The following is a 12,906-nucleotide window of genomic DNA, read 5'->3' as shown; positions in this document are numbered from 1 at the left end:
ACACAATCTAATCTAATGCTGAAAAACTGTGCTTAGGGGGCTTTTTGAGCACAGACAGATGATTAATGCCGCCTCTTTTTGTCTAATTAGTGTCTGGGCAAAATTAAGCCATTTGCAACCGATTTCATTCCCCCTCGGGATATAGATAAAGTAAACGTACCTTTTTTTGTATTAAAACCCCCGCTTTTCTGTTTTTATGCTAGGTATTGCCACGTGACTGTGTTGTTCATTGCCTGGTAACAGATAATAAAGCACTTGTACAGTAGCCTATACACTAATATCCAGATGAGGGCAGTAGTGCGTTACTGTTTGAACTTACAGAGAGTGTGAGCACAGCCACATTTTACACTTTCCTTAAAATATAAAGATAGAAAGGCCATTTAAATTAGATCTTCACAAAGGAAGACTAGCATAATAATTTAAAGTAGGCTATTATAATGTTTCAGCACCTGCTTTTTATCCGATAGGTTCTTTTCACTTATGATTTGCAATGTCCTGCAGCAGTGATGCTAACCGCTAACAATATGTGCCAGTTGTTAAAGGCTCCTCACTGTACATCCACTTGAGAGATAACAAGAAAAAGCAATCAAATTCTCAAATTACCAACAACTTCCCATGTTCAGCTGACTGTCCAATTATCTGCCGGCCCTTGATACAACATCCAGTGACGCAATTACAATAAAATGCTTACACTCTGGGCTGAAAATGACTGTCCTTCAATCAGTGTTGGATTGTGTGTCCTTAGAGATATGCTGCATATGCAGATGAGCTGCTTAAAGAGATGCATTGGGTCATAAATGCCCAGTGCAATTAAAGTCTTCAAACTCGGGATGAGACTCCCAGTGATTTATCAAAATGAGCCTCTTTCCAGTTTTTATCTGGGGCGTATAGGGAAAAGTCAATGCGTGAGACCTTTCATAAACTCTTATATGATGCAAACCAGTCAATATCCTGCTTAAAACTCAAATGTGTAATCTGTAGACGGCTTAAAATCTTAACTCTTTGGGGAAAGCAATGGGCACATTCGTGCAGATTTTGGGAAATGAACGTTTTTAAATATTAAAGGTTTCAAAGATTTACTTTGACCATATATTGGCTGTTCATGCATGCTGTCAGGTTATATTTATGGCAGTAATTTTACTGTGTTTAATTGGAATATGAATATTTTAATGTGTAGTTTATACCCTTAAGCTGTAAGAGACTGTCAGAAAATGGGATTTTAATCACAGAATTATAAAGTGCCCTTAGAAAGTGTTAGACTTTAAAATAATAGGATTTTGCGAGGTTCATTTTTGCATAGTTATACAAATATGAACTTGTGAAGATTCATAAATCTGATGGGAACGGAGTTGGGCAATCGATTTTATTTTTATTTTCAATCAACAAAAAACAACTTTTAGATTGAATATTTAACAATTTGAACATTTGACAATAAGGTTTTATTTGTTTACATTAGTAATGCATTAACCTGTGTATGTGTATATACATATATATATATATATAGGCTATATAAATGCAAAATAGTGGCCCCAGACTTTTGGACCCCACTGTATCTATTAGCGTCATCAACGTATCATTAGTACTCTGGAGACTTTGGCCACTCTCGTCTACTGGTTTTGACATAACTCATGTTGTTTTAATTCCTCAATGGTTAAGTCATATAGAGAATCAGGGTAGTCTGGGGCCGCAGTGCCTTTTTTGGGAATGTCATGTGAGAGCGCTGATGCCGTTTTGCCTGAAAATAAAGTTGGAGCTGTCTGGAAGTTGTGGAATGTGTAGCCGGCTCAGGGCCAGCGCTGTGTTTGGAGTCAGCCGGGCCGAATAGCAGAGGGTTCTCAGGGACACCCAGACAGGTACCGCTGATCTACATCCTTCTCCTCCCACCACATGCAATACGGAAAAACACTTCTAAGAATAGCTTTTATCACAGTTGAGCAATACTGTGAATCGAAACGCGTAGGTCCATCATCTGATGACAGCTCTTATTTTCTGCTGAAGGGAGGACATTGCTGCTGATGTTCATGTTGCAGGACCAGTGGTTTGATGCCCTTTGGCAAAGTGTCCACACTAATGGAGAAACAGTCTTCCACATCTCCCACTGGAATCTGAAAGGGAAATGAAACTTCTGTCATCATTTACTCCTCTTCATGTTACTCAAAACATGAAAACATTTTCTGAAACACAAGAAGAAATAAGAAATCATATATATATTCAGTATATACACTAGGTCTCATATAATTTGTTTTATTTATTTCAATAACCGGAATGATTTTTAAACATAAAAGAGATATTGGCTTTTTTTAATACAATGAAAGTCAATGGGGATCATACAAGTACCATTAAAGTAGTCCATTATGATATATTCCAAGTCTTCTGCAAAGCTTTATGTGAGGAAGAAAACAAATGATCTTGTTTGACAGCCATGCTCACCATTCATTATTATGGAAAACAGCAGCTTGGACATTTTTCTAGATATCTCCTTTTGTGTTCCACAGAGGAGAAAATGAATACTATATAACTATACTAAAGTGAACTATCCCTTGTAGCAGCAAAGCACCTCACTTTATCTCCTTCTTCAAAACATGTCTTTAAAGGCCATTTCCCCTTGCTCTGTAAACTGCCTATGTCTTACAGCAAATAAAAAGTCACCCATGCAGAAACAGACACTCTGCCTTACAAGCCAAATCCCAGAAGGACAATAACAGTTAATTCCTTTCATTATTTTATTCCCATTGCAGGGGGTTATAAATTTAACAAAGTCGTCTAGAAACTATCTCAGAATCTCCCAGGGCAGCCCTAAGGTTTAATGGAACGTGCATGATCTTATCTTTGGGAAGGGCCATTCAGTTATTGGAGGATGAGAAAGGAGTGGAACATTAGCCCATTATCATCACCACAGTGAATCTGTGTTTGGTGGGCATTAAAAAACTGCACTGCAATCAATGAAATAAATTCCAGCACTGTATCTTATGTAAATGAGAAATAAACGTGCGGATGTCTAATGGTAGGCTAACAGATGCTTTGTTTTCAGAGTGACAAAGTATGAAAGCTGTCCCTTGTGAAAAAGAAGTACACTTTAGCATTATTTAATTATGAAAATAAAATACTTTTAAAGAATATATTTAAGGACTTAGGACTTAAGTACATCATGATATTTCATAATTACTTCTTTTGCCTTTGAAATGTGGTTAAAGTGTACTGACGCATGTACTAAGCATTTATTGTAAACTAAAATATGCTTTAATGTCATTTCTATTGAAACTTGTGTCATTTAAATACACATCATTTGTAATTTCTAATTACACATTTGTAATGCAGTTGCTATTTGGTACATTTAAAATATATTCACTTTAAATTTAATACTGCATAACAGAGTACAGTTAAACTTATTATCAAGAGCTTTACATGAGATGTTAGTCAACACATCAAAATATGTGTACTTCTTTAAAGCACAACAAAAGATTATTAAAACATAATGATTTAAAATGGAATGTAAAGTAAAACTTAAATTAATTTGACATTATTAAAAAAGTGCTTTTTAAAAGTGAAGTACAATACAACACAAGTGCACATTCAAAACAATTAAGCACGTCTTTTTCTCAGGGCGGGTTGTGGCAAATTGGAGAATATTTCATGATTTGACCTGTCAAATGAACATTATGAAATGCATAGTTTATTCTGATTCGGATGTCACATTTAAAGGTGTCGTATTGAGTGTACATTCTGAGTTAATACAGCAAGTTACTCAGCACTCTAAATGTGTTGTTACTAAATGTGGCTATTTATTGAAAAATGGTGTTGTTGTTGTTTGCGCTTCACATTGTGCTTGAGAAACCTCTTACCTGGCTTAGGTAAAATGGTCCCCTGCTAAAAGCAGCCTTCTACATCAGTCATTCAAAAGTAGAGCAATTTTCCTTTTTCAAGCAATTATATCATATTAGATATTTACCAGTGCCCAATTTTTCAGAGGGCTCTTAAAATCATGAAAAAGACTTATTTTGCCTGTCTACTGTCTTTGACGTCACAGCTCAGGATAGTGAGATAGATTCTAATGAAGGACTTGTGACTGTGTGCGTGATTTATAGTTGTCAGTCACATGACTGCCATGGAGTCCTGGAGGGTAAAACATCAAGAACTGCCACACAGGCCATTCGTTTCAAGCCACGAATTGATATAAACACTTGCAGTATTTAAATCAATAAAAACAGCGGCGTCATGGTTATGTTCCATTTCCTTTAGTTCCTGTTTCTCCACTTTCAGTTTCAGTTTCCTTGGTTACTGATTATGTCCTTGTTTGTTTCTATACTTATGAATTGCTGTCTCCTGTGTCTAGTTTAGTTCCCTTGTTTGTTATGTGTATTTATAGCCCTCAGTTTGCAGTCCTAGTTTTGTTGGTTATCGTGTTTGTTTTTTGTGATCTCCTATTTGTTCCTGGTTGGATTAAAGTAAAGAGTGTTTTTAGAACTGGCATGCCTCACACACACACCACTACCTTGACACACCTCTGTGTGTTCTACCATATCAGCCTATCACGCCAGCCCAGAGTAGGTCCTCGAGGCACCTTTGATTTTGACCATCAAACCCTTTCGCACCTTTTGACCATCTATCATTGTGGTACCTGCAAGGCAGAGGAGGAAAAGCTCATCAGCCCCGCACCTCCACGGATCCTGAGATGAAGCCCATGCCCGCCACAAAACCAGAGCCCGATCCCATGCCCATCATGGACCCTGCGCTACAGCCAGTCACAGTGTCCGTCCCGGACCCAGAGGCCGCCACCATTACCGGCCCGAGGCCAGAGCCTACGCCAGGTCCGTCCAGGAGGCAGTGCTTGCGGCTCAGTCCATCCCCAAGCCAGGAGCAGGCCACTACCTTATTGATCTGTGGTCTGTGGACCCAGGTCCTACCTTTGTCCCCACCCTCGAATTCTCTCCTTGTCCGAGGTCCCTCTACTTGGATGACCTGGTTTTGCCCAGAGTCCTTCTTCCTCCACTGTCCCCATCCTCTCTGCTGGCTCCTCTGGCCTTGCTGCTGATCCACTCCAACTCTCCAGCTCCGCCTTGGGCTTCTCCACCAGGAGCTCTGCCTTGTGAGATGGATCCCATGGCTTCACCCCGGGCCTCCAGGCCCATGACGCTTGTCAGCTCGTTGGCTTCGCCTTGGCTCTGCGCACCCTCGGCTCTACCGTGGTACGTCCTCCCTTGGGCTCCACAGGGCTCCCTCGATCCCCCAGCTCTGCCTTGATCAATCATCGTCTCGGTTCCGGCATGCACTTCTGTGCCTCCGGCAGTGCCTCAGACCTCCACCCCTTCGGCTCCACTGTGCTCCTTCTTCCCTCTTGCTCCACCTTGGTCCCTGCGGTGTTGACCCGGTCTTCCACAGGCCTTCCAAACCAGCGGCGTCACACTGGGCCTTCTGCTCTGCCTGGGTGTCCACCTCGTCCTGCTCCGACTCAGTCGGTCCCGAGGTTTCCACCTAGACCATCCGCCAAGGCTCCACCTTGGCTACTCCCTCTATCGAATCCGCCGTCGGTTCTTCCTCTGCCGGCTTTCCCAGGGTCCTGTCATACGCCAGCTCTTCCTCGTCCTCCTCCAAGACCCCCACCCTCATTCCACTGTTGGACTATTATATATGGCACAGGGAAGGTTTTTGCGCATTGTGTTCATATTCTGGGTTCATTTGCTTGCCTGTGTATTAATAAGGTGTATACTGAATTTGGTCCTCCAATATCACTCTCTTATTCATTAAGCCACATTAATCATTTTCTATATAATGGTTTTCAATAAAAAAAAAACCTTATAATAATTTAGTGCATATTGTGTTCATGTTCTGGGTGCAATGCCTGAATATTATATGCATGGTCCATTAGGTGTATACAGAGTTTGGTCATTTAATATCACTTTTTTAGTACATTAGAACTATACTTGGTAAAAATGACTGGTGGGCAGCGGAGTAAGCCTTTTTTTGCCATCCATGTGGGCATTTCTATGAGGATGTGACGTCATGTGAAATCCATGAATTGCGGTGTCATTAGCCAGTCAGCATAGTCGTGATTTTACTGCAGCTCAATGATTGGCTGTCAAAAAAACTGAGCGCTCATGAGCAAAGATGGCAAAATTCAAATAGCCTGTGCCAGCCGAGCCACTAACATTGAGAATGCTATGAATACTACTACTACTAGTACTACTACTACAGCCTATACCTTACGGCTTTATTAGTGAATTTCTGTTAACAATTATAACATCACGTCAGTAGGACAAAGGTTAAAACACGTTTAATAATGTTTTTGAAAGTATACAAAAATATGAAAGTTTTAATTAGCGTCCCCCAGAAGTTATCTGGTTTGGAGAACCAAGTTTAAAAGGAAGAGCATTGCATTGTGAGTCTCTTTCAGTGCAGTATTATTACTGGCATTGCACAGAGTCTTTGATGTCCTTTATCTGTCACATCTGTGCCATATATCAGGGAACACGTGAGAATGAGACATAAACACACTAAATAAGAGCAGATTCAGTTTACAGCTGCACAATCGAAAAGATCAAACAATGCGCCCATCAGCAAGCTGGCAAAGGGGTCAAACTCCAGCAGCTGGAGGTGTATGTTTGCCAGGCTTCAGTGTGATTGCATGTGTTTGGAAACACTTGTTAGCGATTTATGCGTGTACAGAGCATCATGTCAATTATCCATTGATATTGTCACCATTTTATGTATTTCATTCCCTAATGTGCAGAATCTCGTTAGTTTCTAATTTAGCGAATATGGTGCGTTTGCTCCAAGCACATTAACAGAAGTGCTGTGAACATGGCATCAGAAACTTCAGCATCTCCGTAGCTGTACACCAGAGAGAGAGAAAGCACACATGTGGGTGTCATACATAGGCTGGAGTCTGGCTCACACTGAGCTATGCAACATGAGAGAAAGAGGAGTCCTGGAACATGGCAAGAATGATGTTTTCTCTTCATAAAATCCCTTGTTTTCTGTCGCATGGTGGACACGAAGCCGACCCAATTCCAGCCTCATTGCCATGCCCTTTTGGATAGGGTTCAGATACTATAATGTCAGCTCTGTTGGCAAAGCTTCAATTTGCACAGTGTGACTCCTCACAAGAGCAGGGCCAAACTGTTCACTAACAACTTGCATTTAGACTGTATTCAGAGGCTTTCGTCAAAGTATTTAAAGAAGAATCAGAGGAGCTGTGACCATTGTGACCTTGAATACACTATGAATACATTTGTTTGAATCTGTTTATTAAGTGCTTTTAAGGCAAAACACTACAGGCAGGCAAAAGTGCAATTTTTTCAGGCACTGGTCAAATTTGTGATTTTGTGCTTTTTGTCTTCTTTCAGACTAGTGGAAAAAATGTATTTATGTTTATTTGATTACACTTTGGCCGGTTTCACAAAAAGGGCTTAGATTAAGCCAGGATTAAGCCTTAGTTCAACATTTAAGTAGCTTTTATAAACCTGCCTTTAAAAAAAATTAAAACATATTGAGACAAAACAATGGCAGTGACATATTTTAAGATATTTCCTTTACTGTTAAAACAGCTCAAACATGCATTTTAGTCTGGACCAGGCTTAAGCCTTTTCTGTGAAGCCGGGGGATTATCTATTTGCGTCTGTAAATTTTCTGTTACAATACATCTCTTATTTTATCAAGAGGAGTTTTTTTATTTTTCATGCACTGAGCCAAATCACTGTAGCACTTACACACACCAAACTTTAAAGTTTTATTCTGATCTATTTAGAAGGTTTTTAGTTTTTTTCTTAAAAAATTCTGGCTGTTGATGGTATTTTCTGATTTTATTGAGTAATACAATGAAATATCCCAAAACTCTCTGTAAAAAAGCAAAAACTCTCTGTTTTTGATCTGGAAGTGTATGCAAATGAGTATATTTGTATATTATTTGCATATTTCAACATAGTGTTTCAGAAAACTTTTAATACAAAACAAGTTTACACTTGTTTAATTGTCCCTTACCCAGTATGCAATTGTTGCAAGTGCTATTATTTATACTCTTAGTAACACATGTTCTTTCCAAATAATAATATTTTAAAAGTTAAGAAACACCACACTTGTGGACACAGTACTTACATGTATACAGAGCATTACTTTAGACACAATGTATTTAAAACGTTATGAACCAATGTTATATCATCATGTTATGGTGACATGTGGCATTATCTGAAATCCTTGACCTTGTGGGGACACTTTTTGCTCCCCATGAGGAAAACAGGAAAACTAAATCATACTAATTGATGTTTTTTGAAAATGTAAAAATGCAGAAAGTTTTGTTTGTAGGTTTAGGGTTAGGGAATAGAATATACAGTTTGTACAGTGCATTATGTCTATGGAAAGTCTCTATAAGACGCGCACGCGCGCGTGTGTGTGTGCGTGCTTGCGTGAGTGTGTGTGTGTGATAGTGTGTAATCAAATCCACTTAAAAGACATAAAATGAAAACTCAATTAGCTTTGCCCCTTGTGGTCGCACTGAGGATCTACTTCTAATCAGAAACATCCAGAGATGTTATAAAAGAACACAAAACACTGAAGTGTTTTCCGTTACTTCCCAGTGTTGTGCTTCATGGTAGACTGGCATAAACATATCTTCTATTTTATTAATCATCCTGTTTTTCCGTTCAGCAGCTGTGGGTCACAGATGGATGCAGCATGGACACATCTGTAGCTGAGCTAAGTTTCTCTGAAATAAATAAACATTTCTTCCAGAGATGTTTCCAAGCAGTGATTATTAACCAAGTGTGCACGTAAAAGGGAAATCTGAAAGATTGCTGTTTTTGCTTTGTTACCCCTAAAATATGAATATGCTATAAAAATATTTGGGTGGCCAAGAGATTAATATACATAAAAACAATTTGTCGTGTTTTTTTTTTTTAATTAACAACACATTGGGTTAAATATATAAATAAATAAGACATAATGATGATGATGATGAAAATAATCATTTGTGTTTTGTCCATGGCTGACAGTTGTAGCAGAATACACACACAGGGAAGTGTGTATTTATTCATTTAGTAACTATTTATTTGTTTGTTTGAAAAGACGCTAGTGAGTCCAAGTCTGTTTAATTAAAAAAATGAACCACTGTAATGACCATTTTAATAACATCAGTGAAAATGCAAAGTGACATCAAGAGTAATTTCCGCTAAAAGAAACACTTCTTTTGTCAAGTACTTGAGGACACCCTGTTTTAGAGCTGATTAAGATCAAATTTAACTTGCTAAACTTGTCTTTAGTTCGTTGGACATAGTATCTGAGATCTGTAATGGCAGCATATTTGCCAGTCTTTTACTGTACTGTCCATGTGTGAATGAGGTCATCAGCAGGAGCTGGCATTATGTGCTAGTCCTTCAGCCTCCACAGTAGCTGGCAACACAATGTACAGACTCACAAAAAGAAGTGCGAGAGAGAAAGAAAAAGGAATTCTTGATAAGCCTAGAGCACAGAGGAAGGCATGATGGAGAATGCCGGCTATGCGGAGCATTCACAACAATGTGTAGTGTCACTGGAAGGGCCCCACAAAAGCGCTGTTCTCTCAGCTGTCAAAGACGCCATTGTGGCATGAGCCGAACAGAACCAACCCGCCAAGAGTCTTTATCACCAACACATTCCACTCATGCTGCCCCCTGATGCACAAGAGAGTGCATTCCCCTCCATTCACCCTCTCCTCGAGTGGGGCCGATCTCTCTCGGCCCTTCTTTATTACACCTGTCTCCAGCTGTCGTGCAAGAAACGGGACGGACGCTGCCGGAAAGCGGCGGGTCCTGGGTGTTGCAAAGAGCGCTCAGCACCTGAACAGAGTTGCGCTCTCTCAAAGTCCCATGACAGCTGATGTGTCCTGAAGGAATGACGCCTCCCGGGGCACGGTGTCAGTCAAGCGTGGGAAGCACCAGTCGACGCGCGCACGCCACCCAAAAGCCGCACCGCAGCTAAGATTGTAATCTCTTTGAGGAAAAAGTGGGATAACAAGGGCTTTAGCCTGCTTATCCCTCTCATGCTTCAAAGCAAGGATGTGTCGCTCAGCAGAGAGGAGCTCCTAACAGGATAAGACATCTCAATCCTTCGGGGAAGTGATACAAATTGGGAGCTAATTCCATTGTCCTGTATTCACCCAGGCATTGTCTTGCCAACCAGCTTCAGTCCTCGACAGCAACAGGGTTGCTCTCTCAGGGTCCTGGCAGGTTTGCTTGTTTAGGGCTTGGCCTACCCACTGAGAGCTTGTTCCTTGCTTGCCCAGCCTGCTGGGTTGGGGTAGGGTCTGGATCAGATTCCCTGCCGGGCTTGTCTTAGAGTGAGCGACAGGAGCCCCGGCCCAGCTCTACACACACCCACCTCCTCAACTCAACTTCCTCTGGGCTCCTAGAGCAACTGATTGACACTTGTTTAAAGGGGTCTGGCTTCATGAAGACATTTGACATATGTGAGATGCCTCCTTCCTGTCATGTCTTCCCTCCCCTGGCTCTCCTGACTGTGTTAATGGGTGCAGGTGGCAGCATGGGATATGAAGTGAGTAAATATCAGTGCAGAATGAACGAGGTGGCGAACAAGGGTGACCACATCAGGGCTGCGTTTCTCAAAATCATTGTAAGTATTAGTAGATCGTAGAGACCACTGGTGCCAATGGTTTCTATGCTCTTATATGTCTTTCAGTGCTTTTGGGAAACATAGCCCAGGAATGTATTAATTTCCACTTATGCATTTGGCTGACACTGTTATCTAAAGTGATTTGCATCCCATTGAAGGTGTAAGTTAAAGCACTCCCTGACCCTGGGAGTCAAACCCATTATCTTGGCATTACAAGCGCAAGCTCTACTGTTTGAGCTACAGGAACGCACAACTCCTCTTTTGGAAGACTCTGAAAAAAGTAGGCGTTTAAGCCTGAATCAGGAATAGAGGAAGGATTACTTAACAAGATCCATCCATTCTTCAAAACCACTTAGAGTGCTGCAGTGATTTCTGTAGGCCAATTTGGAGGTTAGCATTACCCTGGTGCCCTCAAATAGGATCTTTCCATTGGTTTTTGGATTATTGCAGGAAATAAGCCCTGTGACCAACAAAAGTTATCGATTCTTACATGTTTAGGTCATTATGAGTTATGACAATCTTCACAAATGAACACAACTGTCGGCAGAAGTAAAAAGCCAAATGTAGGCTGTAAACAAACTACAACATGGTTGCATTTTCCCTGAAAGTTTGAGTTAGAATAGATTGGAAGAGCACAATCATAAACACAATGAGGTTGTAAAAAGCAGTAGATGAGTTTTCCTGTTTGTTGTCCGTTTCATGTCCCTAAAAGCCTCTGTAGTCCCATTTAGCCACTTGTTAGCAACCACCATTATAAAGACGAGTTAAGGCTTTAAAAGGTATTACTGATGTATTTAATGTCATTGAATAAAAGATAATACTATCTTAAGCTTGTGTTAATCACACACCTTATTTCATGCATTTAGCCAAAAACCAATTAAAAAACCAATTGATTTCAGTGCTAAAATGCTAACTTGTTTCCGGGGTTTGGCCTACAAACATATGTCATCCCTGCAACACTCTGTAGGGTCGTGGGGATCCTGGAGCTTCTTCCAGAGTCTTGGTCCGAAGTATATCAGAACGGATGAACAGCACAGGCAGTAGATGCTGTGCATTATTAAATTGCAAAGTTGAATGGCTAAGGGCCGGTCCAGTTGATGAGCCTAATTGGGGACAAGACAGGATTTTGACGGATCGCTTCCTGCATGAACCTTAGCGTCTGTTCTAACTCAGTTAGTTGACAATGGCCGTGTTTGTAGGGATAGGGTGGAGTGTGGGACCACTGTGGGAGTGCATTGGCAGTTTGTAGATTTAGGCTGATTCGGATCTACAGGGGGCCGTCAGAAACCAGCAGGTCAATGACAAGGGGAGGAAAAGAGCACCCCCCACCCAACACAACACTGACACAGACATTGTATCTTTCCATCATTATTAAAGGAATAGTTCACCCAAAAATGAAAATTCTGACTTCATTTGCTTACCTTAATGTCATTCCAAACCTCTATGACTGTCTTTTTCCAGCACAAGTAATATTGTATTCTACTTTTTATGGTGTTTTTATGAAGAATATGACACAATATCGTTTAACAAGTGGCCATTGTAAGGGTTTATTATGCTTTTGTTTAATATTCAACATAGTGAAATGTGAGCAGTGTCGACTTATTCCAGTAAAACTGTCCATCAACAGGTGAAGCAATTTATGATAGCCTAGTTCATGTCATTGCCATATGAATGAGATATGCAATGCTGGACTAAATTTATTTGTCATGCTGCTTGTACCTTAAAGCTGCTCTAATCCAGTATGGCCTGGGCAACAGTCTCAGCCTCTTTCCCTTGGAGGTCTTAAGGAAGCTAGTGATGAATGACTGGGCTACATATTACAGGCCAATGATGAATGACTGGCCTGCATATTACAGTGGAGCTCTGGCTGGTGAACTCTTCCCTATTACCTGCGTTGAGTCATTGCCTGTGTTTGTTTGGTTTATGTGAGAGACTGCAATGTCAGAGTCAATGCAGCATTCCTCTGTCTGCTACATACCTCAGTGCTGCTCAGCCACGACCTCTAAGTGATTTCAGATGCCTGTCTGGTACTCCTGTCTGTCCTAAACTCCCATGTCAAGTACCATCTTAAGTTTTACATGGCTTTTATTTTATGGCGTTTTCCTGTTGTGCACAAAGCCTTCTATTTAGACCATCAATTATCAGTCCGATTGTGAGTAAAATTGCTTTGGTGAGTAGATAAAATGGATTGACTTGCCTGTAGTTGACAGTTAGTTTATAGGAGCAGCATCAATAGGATACCTGGTTTAAGTAAGAACAAAAATCAGACACTTGCTGATGTAAGTGGTGTACATGATTCAAATCATT

This window comes from Rutilus rutilus (genome assembly GCF_951802725.1).
Source record: "Rutilus rutilus genome assembly, chromosome: 10".
NCBI lineage: Eukaryota > Metazoa > Chordata > Actinopteri > Cypriniformes > Leuciscidae > Rutilus > Rutilus rutilus.
The sequence above is the reverse complement of the archived record's forward strand: the minus strand, read 5'-3'. Positions refer to the sequence as shown.